Below are 12,324 nucleotides of genomic sequence, written 5' to 3'. Positions count from 1 at the left end.
ATGGAGTAAATCACTCTGCGATATGTATCGTTACCATACACCAGATGCTATGGGGCATGTTTGCAAACTAAAAAATCAACAGTAAAGTTAAAAATTCTGAGAAAATGATTATTATTAGTAGAAATTTGTAGCAACATAGTTATGTACAGCACATGATACATTGAAACATTCTGGTAGATTGGCTCACTTGGCTGCTTAACGAGATACTCGGAGGAATGCTTTTCATTTAAATCTTTAACTGTTTTTTTTAAAATAAATTCTTGATAAAACAGCCCCCAAAAAATAGACATTCAGTCTTGTTGACACAAACAGCACTCATTACAGTCAGTACAACTGCGGGGTCTGCCCGCTCAGAAAAAAGGGTTCACCTCCTTTTAACAAGAACACAAATCGGGAGGTCAGCTCACCTTCAGACCAATCAGAGCTCTGAATGAGTCCAAAGTCTAAACTTTTACTCCTTGGACCACACCATAGGGTGAATATATAGTGAACAGCCATCCTGCTCAGCTCTTTAGCTGTTCATGAACAATCTGGCCCTGTCATGACTGATTAACCCCTCTCTGCACATAACATGCTGCAGCAACCTTTTAGGTTGATTTCACTGAAACTAATAAACTCAGTGAAACATATCTCCCATATTAAAAGTGACACATTTTTAATCTGGGAGTATAAACTTATGATGACCTTTGACACACTCAGCACAGGAATGAATGTGTCCCATGGATTTATGTCTTTCTATATCAACTAAGGAATGTACTCCCTGGACCATTTGGGAGCATCACAACCTTACCAGTCCTCAATCACAGGTCAATAAAACTTTCACACCCCTTGTTTATGAACTATTCCAATATTTATGGTCACAACTGTTTTCTCCCTGTCCCACATTGACCGTTCTGCTTCACGTCACAAGTTTTATCTATTGCATTATTCCTGTGTCCTCTTGTGCATAAATTTGAGACTTTTCAGATTTTTTTGTTATTCCTTGCCTGATGAAGAGACCTGAGTCTCGAAAGCTTGCAATTTGTTACCAAATTTTCAGTTAGCCATTAAAAGGTAACAACCATTGAGGATTCTCAAATTTTAATATTCTACCAAAAAGCAATTTTAGAATTTATTCACAGTTGTTTAATGAGATTTAAATCTGGATTCTTTGCCGGGCACTTAAGCACTCTCCAGCATTTTGTTTCCATCCATTATTGGGTGCTTCTTTAAGTATATTTGGGATCATTGTTTTGCTGGAAACCCATGGCATGGGATGGAAACCCAGCTTTCTGACAGTGGGCACTACATTGCGACCCAAAATCCATTGGTAATCTTCAGATTTCATGATGCCTTGCACAATCAATGGACCCAACTCCAGAGGCAGTAAAACAACCCCAAAACATCTTTGAACCTTCACCAAATTTGACTGTAGGTACTGTGTTCTTTTCTTTGTAGGCCTCATTCCATGTTCAGAAAACAGAAGAATGATATGCTTTACCAAAAAGCTCTATCTTGGCCTCAACTTTCAACAAGATGCTTTCCCAGAAGGATTTTGTCTTACTTGCGTACATTTTGGCAAACTGAAGTCTAGCTTTTTTAGGTCTCTGTGTCAGCAGTGGGGTCCTCCTAGGTCTCCTTACATAGTTTCATTTAATTCAAATGTCGACAGATAGTTTGCTCAGACACTGATGTACTCTGAGCCTGCAGAACAGCTTGAATTTCTTTGGAACTAGATTGATGCTGCTTATCCACTATCCGGACTATCCTGCATTGCAACCATTCATTAATCATTTTCTGCCAGGAAAATTAGCCACAGTGAATTGCGTTGCGCACCATGGACAAACAAGCATCAAAATCTCTGGAGATGAACTTGTAACCTTGAGATTGTTGAAATTTTTAACAATTTTGGCTCTCAAGTACTCACATAGTTTTCTTCTCTTCTTTCTGTTTTACATGCTTAGTGTGGCACACACAGACACACAATAGCAATTATTGAGTCAACTTCTTCCATTTTTATCTGGTTTCAGGTTTGATTTTCATATTGCTCACACCTTTTACTTGCCACAGGTGAGTTTTTAAATAAGCATCACATCTTGAAACAGTTATTTACCCACAATCTTGGAAAAGTGCCAACAATGTTGTCCAGCCCATCTTTATGGGTTTGTGCTATATCCAATTATGGGTTTGTGCTATATCCAATTTGCCTTTTTTTCTCTTTTTTTGTGGAACACAATTTTAAGGGTACCACAACTTTGGCCGTTACTGTGTATGTGTGTGTATATATATATATATATATATATATATATATATACAGTGGGGCAAAAAAGTATTTAGTCAGTCAGCAATAGTGCAAGTTACACCACTTAAAAAGATGAGAGGCGTCTGTAATTTACATCATAGGTAGACCTCAACTATGCGAGACAAACTGAGAAAAAAAAATCCAGAAAATCACATTGTCTGTTTTTTTATCATTTTTTTTGCATATTATGGTGGAAAATAAGTATTTGGTCAGAAACAAACAATCAAGATTTCTGGCTCTCACAGACCTGTAACTTCTTCTTTAAGAGTCTCCTCTTTCCTCCACTCATTACCTGTAGTAATGGCACCTTTTTAAACTTGTTATCAGTATAAAAAGACACCTGTGCACACCCTCAAACAGTCTGACTCCAAACTCCACTATGGTGAAGACAAAAGAGCTGTCAAAGGACACCAGAAACAAAATTGTAGCCCTGCACCAGGCTGGGAAGACTGAATCTGCAATAGCCAACCAGCTTGGAGTGAAGAAATCAACAGTGGGAGCAATAATTAGAAAATTGAAGACATACAAGACCACTGATAATCTCCCTCGATCTGGGGCTCCACGCAAACTCCCACCCCGTGGGGTCAGAATGATCACAAGAACGGTGAGCAAAAATCTCAGAACCACGCTGGGGGACCTAGTGAATGAACTGCAGAGAGCTGGGACCAATGTAACAAGGCCTACCATAAGTAACACACTACGCCACCATGGACTCAGATACTGCAGTGTCAGACGTGTCCCACTGCTTAAGCCAGTACATGTCCGGGCCCGTCTGAAGTTTGCTAGAGAGCATTTGGATGATCCAGAGGAGTTTTGGGAGAATGTCCTATGGTCTGATGAAACCAAACTGGAACTGTTTGGTAGAAACACAACTTGTCGTGTTTGGAGGAAAAAGAATACTGAGTTGCATCCATCAAACACTATACCTACTGTAAAGCATGGTGGTGGAAACATCATGCTTTGGGGCTGTTTCTCTGCAAAGGGGCCAGGACGACTGATCCGGGTACATGAAAGAATGAATGGGGCCATGTATCGTGAGATTTTGAGTGCAAACCTCCTTCCATCAGCAAGGGCATTGAAGATGAAACGTGGCTGGGTCTTTCAACATGACAATGATCCAAAGCACACCGCCAGGGCAACGAAGGAGTGGCTTCGTAAGAAGCATTTCAAGGTCCTGGAGTGGCCTAGCCAGTCTCCAGATCTCAACCCTATAGAAAACCTTTGGAGGGAGTTGAAAGTCCGTGTTGCCAAGCGAAAAGCCAAAAACATCACTGCTCTAGAGGAGATCTGCATGGAGGAATGGGCCAACATACCAACAACAGTGTGTGGCAACCTTGTGAAGACTTACAGAAAACGTTTGACTTCTGTCATTGCCAACAAAGGATATATTACAAAGTATTGAGATGAAATTTTGTTTCTGACCAAATACTTATTTTCCACCATAATATGCAAATAAAATGTTAAAAAAACAGACAATGTGATTTTCTGGATTTTTTTTTCTCAGTTTGTCTCCCATAGTTGAGGTCTACCTATGATGTAAATTACAGACGCCTCTCATCTTTTTAAGTGGTGGAACTATCACTATTGCTGACTGACTAAATACTTTTTTGCCCCACTGTATATATAAATATAAATATATATATATATATGTAGCCCACTTGAAACCTTTTTCTACATTTATTTATCCAATTCCTGCTGAAATTAGTTTTCATCTTCTTTTGACGGCCGATTTTTTTAAAAATTTGACTTGTCAATTTATGTGGAAATAACTCTAGAATCCTTCTACATATCATAGTCATCCTGATTTATTTTTCCTGACCCATTAGATTTTATATTATTGGTAAATTTAGTTTTGTTTTTTTGTTTTGTTTTAATCAAAAACATTTTCATTAACCAAACTTTTACAGCTTACAAAACGGTTGACAAAGGTAATCATATTATACAGTCCCATGAAATTAATTACAATTTTGTATTAAACATTGTTTATGACAAAAAATAAAATGCCCAGTCTCCCCCCATCTCCCTAATTACCCATAAATTCAAGTTTAGAGGGATATAATCCTTTGACTCTCTTGTAATATATATGTCGAGATATTTCAATTTTGAGACTACTTGGATCAAGAAAGAACTACCGTATATACTCCAGTATGAGCCGAGTTTTTCAGCACATTTTTTGTGTTGAAAACGTCCCCCCTCTGCTCATACTCTAGTCATTATCCCAAGAGGACTGCGGGGGAGCGACGAAGCAGCAGGTCACAGGAGGCAGGAGCTAACTCTTGTGCCTGCTGCTAAAGAGAAATGAATATTCACTGCACTGGCAGTGAATATTCATTTCCCTTATAGCGCTCACAGTGTCAGCTACAGCTACTGGCTTCCTGCAGCTGCCGGGCTATCACGGGTGTACGCTACTTAAGAGTTATGAATATTCACTTCTCTCCACTGGATGAGGAACCATGCATACAAGGATAGGGATGAAGAGCCATGAATCTACTATATAAAGCTGAATATGTGTGTGTATGTGTGTGTGTATGTGTTAGGAGTCGAGTTTCCTCTGCTGCACAGGGGGAATCTCGATCCGTCTCCACTGCGGTCTCCCATTCTCCTCCAGCCGCAGTGGAGTCTGCTCAGCAGGGACGTCGATCCCAGCGTCTCGCTCAGTCTGACTCTGTGCGAAGAGTTGCTGCTGCTTTTCCTGCTTCTGCCATTAAGGCCAGTGCTGGGCAGCGGCGAGTGGACGTTTCTGGATCTAAGTCCTTGTTTGCACGCACTGAGCATGCCCAGGGCAAGTTCTCCTGTTGGAGATCGAGGGTCACATGCTCAGGTGCTGCAGCACATCCCATTGGTCCTTTTGGCAGGTCTTGGAAGGGCAAAAGTTCTGTAGCCACTTCCTGTGCTGCAACTATATAAACTGTGCATGACCGCACGGCCATGCGCTAGTATTGTCTTGTAAATATGTGTGTGTGTTGTGAGTGAAAGTCGCTCTTTAAATAACCCTCCCTATTGAATGTCTGTTCGCGGAAGGTGTATGTTTGCTAATCTAGCGCCCGACTTATCCAACAGCACGAAACACACATTGCAGCGTCCTCTTGCTGTGTCCGCCTGTACGGCGCCGTGCGCTTGCCTTGCGCTTTCCATACCCAAGCCTGGGTGGTTGGTGGCGTCCGTCAGTGCGGCATTGCTCGCACTCCTGTGCATTCATATATTTATATTTAGTTACCTTACACACCCAGTTGCGGTGTAGTGCCAGCGAGGCTCTAATCGGACTTCAATCCCAGTTGGGGTTAAGTACGCTGACTACTCGCTCGCGCTTTAGGTGCGGTACCGCGATTCTGTGACGCAACAGGATTGCTCCCTTCACGCTGGGTGAGGTTGAACCCACGTGTATATACTTTAGTGTACCGCCATATAGCCTGTATTTACTAGCAGCAGGTTTTCACCTGCACGGTGGACCCCGGACTGCGAACGCATCTGTATCATCTTTCTTGGTGCGTTCCACCAGTCCTAACAGTATGTATGTATGTATGTCCGGGATTGGCATCTGCACCGTTGCAGCTACAGCCACAAAATTTTGCACAGTCACACGTCTGGACCCCGAGAGCGTCATAGGCTATGTTGTGAGGCGAGATTTTAACCCCGTGCTTTCCAATTCACCAAACAATTTTGCCCCTATCTACATAATGGGGAAAAAGTGAAAGGAAAAGTGTTGGAGGCATCGCAGCTACAGCCACAAAATTTTGCACAGTCACACGTCTGGACCCCGAGAGCCTCATAGGCTATGTTGTGAGGTGAAATTTTAACCCCGCGCTTTCCAATTCACCAAACAATTTTGCCCCTATCTACATAATGGGAAAAAATGAAAGGAAAAGTGTAGGAGGCAAATTGACAGCTGCCAGATGTGAACAAGGGGGACTTAAAGAATGAGAGCGATGGCACCAAAGAGTATATACCATACAGTTGCTAAGGTGGGGCCCCGACATGGGATACTCACCACACACGGGGATATGAACACACACACAAAATCCGCCACACACTACCACGTGCTTGAACACATATTACCCTCAGCACACATTTCACCACAAATACACCAACCTCGCCACATAAAAGTCGAAACACAAAAGTCGCCGCTCAAAACTCGCCACGCGCAGAACTCGCCACATGCAAAAACTAGGCTCTTGCAAAACTTGCCACAAGTGCAAAACTCACCTCATGGAAAACTCGCCACACGCAAAACTTGCACACGCGGAAAAATTGCCACATGCACAAAAGTTGCAACACATGCAAAAGTTGCCTCACACAAAACTTGCACATACTCAAAAGGCACCACACATAAAACTCGCCACGCGCAAAACTCGCCATGCGCAAAACTTGCTGCACACAACTTGCTACACTAACCTGTCACATGCAACTCGACACACAAAAAGTTGCTACACGCATGTTGCCACACAAAACTCATCTCACAAAAGTCACTACATACGTGTCGCCACACGCAACTCAACACACAACTTGACAAACGAAACTCGCCCTAAAACACACACAAGTCTGGTATTATCCTTCAAAAATAAAAATCTGATTAATAAGCAGACAAACTACATCAAATGTACCATATAGGAAATACGGCAGCTGTCAGTCACATGACCTGCCTATTATGTGTATGTGTGAGCTAATATATACTGCCAGGGGGAGGGCTTCCTGTTGGCTGGGGATTTATCAGGCTGCCAATTTAGCTTACAAATACTGAGGTAAAAATACTGAGCAAATAACGTGTGAACGAGGTCTAATACAGGAGGAGATGACACACAGGTATATACTATATACAGGGGAGATGACACACAGGTATATACTATATAGAGGAGGAGATGACATACAGGTACATATATATACAGGAGGAGATGGCATACAGGTATATACTATATACAGGAGGAGATGACACACAGGTATATACTATATACAGGAGCAGATGACCTACAGGTATATACTATATACAGGAGGAGATGACATACAGGTATATGCTATATATAGAAGATGACATACAGGTATATACTATATACAGGAGGAGATGACACAGATATATACTATATACAGGGGAGATGACACACAGGTATATACTATATACAGGAGGAGATGACATACAGATATATACTGTATATAGAAGGAGATGACATTCAGGTATATACTATATATAGGGGAGATGACACACAGCAGGTATATACTATATATAGGGGAGATGACATTCAGGTATATACTATATACAGGAGATGACATACAGATGTATACTATATATAAGGGAGATGACAAACATGTATATACTGAGGTGATGAGGTGAAAATGAGAGGTGTGAGGTGAAAATGAAAAGGTGTGAGTGCAAAATGAGAGTAGTGAGGAAAAATAGTGGAGTGATCAGATAATGACAGATGTGAGGTTGAAATGACAAGTGTTAGGGGGGAATGAGAGGAGTGAGGGAGAAAATGAGAGGTGTGAGGGAGAAAATGAGAGATGTGAGGGGGAAAATGAAAGATGTGATTGGGAAAATGAGAGGCGTGATGGGAAAATAAGAGTAGTGAGGTGCTATAACTAACCACAGATATTTACTATGCCCAGGCAACACCGGGCTCTTCAGCTAGTACCAGGATAAGAATGAGAAGCCATGCATACCAGGATAGGGATGAAGAAGAGCCATGCAGACAAGGATGGGGATAGGGAGCCATGCAAACCAGGATAGGGATAAGGGGGTTATGCATACCAGGATAGGGATGAGGAGCCATGCAGACAAGGATGGGGATGAGGAGCCATGCATACAAGGATGGGGATGAGGAGCCATGTGTACTAGGATAGGGATGAGGAGCCATGCACACAAGAATGGGGATAAGAAGCCATGCAGACAAGGATGGGGATAAGAAGCCATGTGTACGAGGATAGGGATGAGGAGCCATGCATACAAGGATGGGGATAATTAGCCATGCAGACAAGGATGGGAATGAGAAGCCATGGATTCAAGGATGGGGATGAGGAGCCATGTGTACTAGGATTGTGATGAGGAGCTATGCATACAAGAATGGGGATTAGGAGCCATGCAGACAAGGATGGGGATAAGAAGCCATGCATACCAGGATAGGGATAAGGAGCCATGCATACAAGAATGGGGATAAGGAGCCATGCAGACAAGGATGGGGATAAGAAGCCATGCATACCAGGATAGGGATAAGGAGCCATGCATACAAGGATGGGAATAAGGAGCCATGCAGACAAGGATGGGGATGAGGAGCCATGTATACCAGGTTAGGGATGAGGAGCCATGCATACAATGATGGGAATAAGAAGCCATGCAGACAAGGATGGGGATAAGAAGCCATGCATACCAGGATAGGGATGAGGGTCCCATGCATACCCGGATAGGGATAAGGAGCCATGCATACAAGGATAGGGATAAGGAGCCATGCAGACAAGGATGGGGAAGTGGAGCCATGTGTACCAGGATAGGGATGAGGAGCAGTGCGTACCAGGACAGGGATGAGGGGACAATGCATACCCGTCTTACACTCAGGTCAATACGTTTTCACAGTTTTTCATGGCAAAATTAGGTGCCTTGGCTTATACTCGGGTCGGCTTATAAAGGAGTATATACGGTACTTAGTTCTGATGTGTCTTTATTGTCAAAGGTAAACAGCACAGGGTAAATTTAATGTGAAAAAATATGCTTTTATTTATGAAAATATTCAAATTTGACATGAATGTAGAAAACTAGTAATACCACAAAAACTAGTTAACAAATAACAATTGCTATAAGTCTTCTTTACGTCAAAATAACTTTTGCAATATGTTAGTGTTGGCTAGGGTTGAGCGACTTTCCCTTTTTTGAGGTCGAGTCGGGCTTCACGAAACCCAACTTTCTCAAAAGTCGAGTCAAGTGAAATCGGCCGATTATCTTGAAAAGTCGGGGTCGGGGGATTGGCCGAAACACGAAACCCAATGCAAGTCATTGGGAAATCTCTATATATTTATATTTACTTCAGCGTAATATAGCAGAAAGCCGGTAATTCAATTGCCGTCTTTTGCTATCTCCTTCCTAAACCCGACATTGATATGAGACATGGTTTACATACAGTAAACCATGTCATATCCCAATTTTTTTGCATATTCCACACTACTAATGTTAGTAGTGTGTATGTGCAAAATTTGGGCGCTGTAGCTATTAAATTTATGGGCTAAATCGTGGAAAAAATTGGCGTGGGCTCCCGCGCAATTTTCTCCACCAGAATGGTAAAGTCAGTGACTGAGGGAAGATATTATTAGCCTGGAGAGGGTCCATGGTTATTGCCCCCCCCCCTGGCTAAAAACATCTGCCCCCAGCCACCCCAGAAAAGGGACATCTGGAAGATGCGCCTATTCTGGCACTTGGTCACTCTCTTCCCATTCCCGTGTAGCGGTGGGATATGGGGTAATGAAGGGTTAATGTCACCTTGCTATTGTAAGGTGACATTAAGCCAGATTAATAATGGAGAGGCGTCAGTTATGACACCTATCCATTATTAATCCAATTGTATGAAATGGTTAAAAAACACACACACATTATTACAAAGTCTTTTAATGAAATAAAAACACAGGTTGTTGTAATATTTTATTAGACTCTTAATCCACCTGAAGACCCTCGCTCTGTAACAAAGGAAAAATAAAAAAAACAACAATATCCCATACCTTCCAATGATCTGTCACGTCCCACGCTGTAAATCCATCTGAAGGGGTTAAATAATTTTACACCCAGGAGCTCTGCTAATGCAGCTGTATTCGTGGCTGTAAAACCCCAGCGAATGAAGGTAATGTAGGTCAATGACCTGTAGTTACCTTCATTCGCGGTGTTGCGCCCTCTGCTGGATGTCCCTCAAGGGTGGGAAAATATTCAGAAAAGTTCCCAGCCTCGAGGTCATATGAGGACATCCAGCAGAGGGCGCATCACCGCGAATGAAGGTAACTACAGGTCATTGACCTACATTACCTTAATTCCCCCGGGTTTTACAGGCACGAGCACACTTGCATTATAGCAGAGCTCCTGCCTGTAAAATATTTTAACCCCTTCAGATGGATTTACATCGTAAGACATATCGACGGAAGGTATGAGATATTGTTGGTTTATTATTTTTAATTTGTTACAGGTCGAGGGTCTTCAGGTGGATTGAGAGTGCAATAAAATATTACAACAACCTGTGTGTTTATTTCATTAAAATACTTTGCAATATTGTGTGTGTGTGTTTTTTTAACCATTTCATACAATTGGATTAATAATGGATAGGTGTCATAATTGACGCCTCAACATTATTAATGTGGCTTAATGTCACCTTACAATAGCAAGGTGACAATAACCCTTCATTTCCCCATATCCCACCGCTACATGGGAGTGGGAAGAGAGTGGCCAAGTGCCAGAATTGGCGCATCTTCCAGATGTGCCTTTTCTGGGGTGGCTGGGGGCAGATGTTTTTAGCTGGGGGGGCCAATAACCATGAACCCTCTCCAGGCTATTAATATCTGCCCTCAGTCACTGGCTTTACCATTCTGGTGGAGAAAATTGCGCGGGAGCCCACACCAATTTTTTCCGCGATTTAACCCTTAAATTTATCTCAATGACATATTATATATATATATATACTATATAAAGCTGAATGTGTGTGTGTGTGTGTGTGTGTGTGTGTGTGTATGTATGTATGTATGTATGTATGTATGTATGTATGTATGTCCGGGATTGGCATCTGCACCGTCGCAGCTACAGCCACAAAATTTTGCACAGTCACACGTCTGGACCCCGAGAGCGTCATAGGCTATGTTGTGAGGCGAAATTTTAACCCCGCGCGTTCCAATTCACCAAACAATTTTGCCCCTATCTACATAATGGGGAAAAAAGTGAAAGGAAAAGTGTTGGAGGCGTCGTAGCTACAGCCACAAAATTTTGCACAGTCACACGTCTGGACCCTGAGAGCGTCATAGGCTATGTTGTGAGGTGAAATTTTAACCCCGCGCTTTCCAATTCACCAAACAATTTTGCCCCTATCTACATAATGGGGAAAAAAGTGAAAGGAAAAGTGTTGGAGGCGTCGTAGCTACAGCCACAAAATTTTGCACAGTCACACGTCTGGACCCTGAGAGCGTCATAGGCTATGTTGTGAGGTGAAATTTTAACCCCGCGCTTTCCAATTCACCAAACAATTTTGCCCCTATCTACATAATGGGGAAAAAGTGAAAGGAAAAGTGTTGGAGGCGTCGCAGCTACAGCCACAAAATTTTGCACAGTCACACGTCTGGACCCCGAGAGCATCATAGGCTATGTTGTGAGGTGAAATTTTAACCCCACGCTTTCCAATTCACCAAATAATTTTGCCCCTATCTACATAATGGGGAAAAAGTGAAAGGAAAAGTGTTGGAGGCGTCGCAGCCACAGCCACAAAATTTTGCACAGTCACACGTCTGGTCCCTGAGAGCATCATAGGCTATGTTGTGAGGCGAAATTTTAACCCCGCGCTTTCCAATTCACCAAACAATTTTGCCCCTATCTACATAATGGGGAAAAAGTGAAAGGAAAAGTGTTGGAGGCAAATTGACAGCTGCCAGATGTGAACAAGGGGGACTTAAAGAGTGAGAGCGATGGCGCCAAAGAGTATATACCGTACAGTTGCTAAGGTGGGGCCCCGACATGGGATACTCACCACACACGGGGATATGGACACACACAAAATGCGCCACACACTACCACGTGCTTGAACACATATACCACCCTCAGCACACATTTCACCACACATACACCAACCTCGCCACATAAAAGTCGAAACACAAAAGTCGCCGCTCAAAACTCACCACGCGCAAAACTCGCCACATGCAAAAACTAGGCTCACGCAAAACTCGCCACAAGTGCAAAACTCACCTCATGGAAAACTCGCCACAAGCAAAACTTGCACACGCGGAAAAATTGCCACATGTACAAAAGTTGCAGCACATGCAAAAGTTGCCTCACACACAACTTGCACATACTCAAAAGGCACCACACATAAAACTCGCCATGC

The 12,324-nt window shown here is 42.7% G+C and overlaps 1 protein-coding gene across 2 annotated transcripts in view; it reads right to left on the bottom strand.

The window, feature by feature from the left end:
* Positions 1 to 12,324, bottom strand: part of LOC138647923 (complement factor H-related protein 4-like) — an 804,152-nt gene that overhangs the window by 659,489 nt on the left and 132,339 nt on the right. The gene's annotated exons all lie outside the window — the stretch shown is intronic.

Source organism: Ranitomeya imitator, chromosome 8 (assembly GCF_032444005.1).
Source record: "Ranitomeya imitator isolate aRanImi1 chromosome 8, aRanImi1.pri, whole genome shotgun sequence".
In the NCBI taxonomy this organism is placed as follows: Eukaryota; Metazoa; Chordata; class Amphibia; order Anura; family Dendrobatidae; genus Ranitomeya; species Ranitomeya imitator.
Note: the sequence above shows the minus strand (reverse complement) of the source record. Positions and strands in the feature narration are given on the sequence as shown.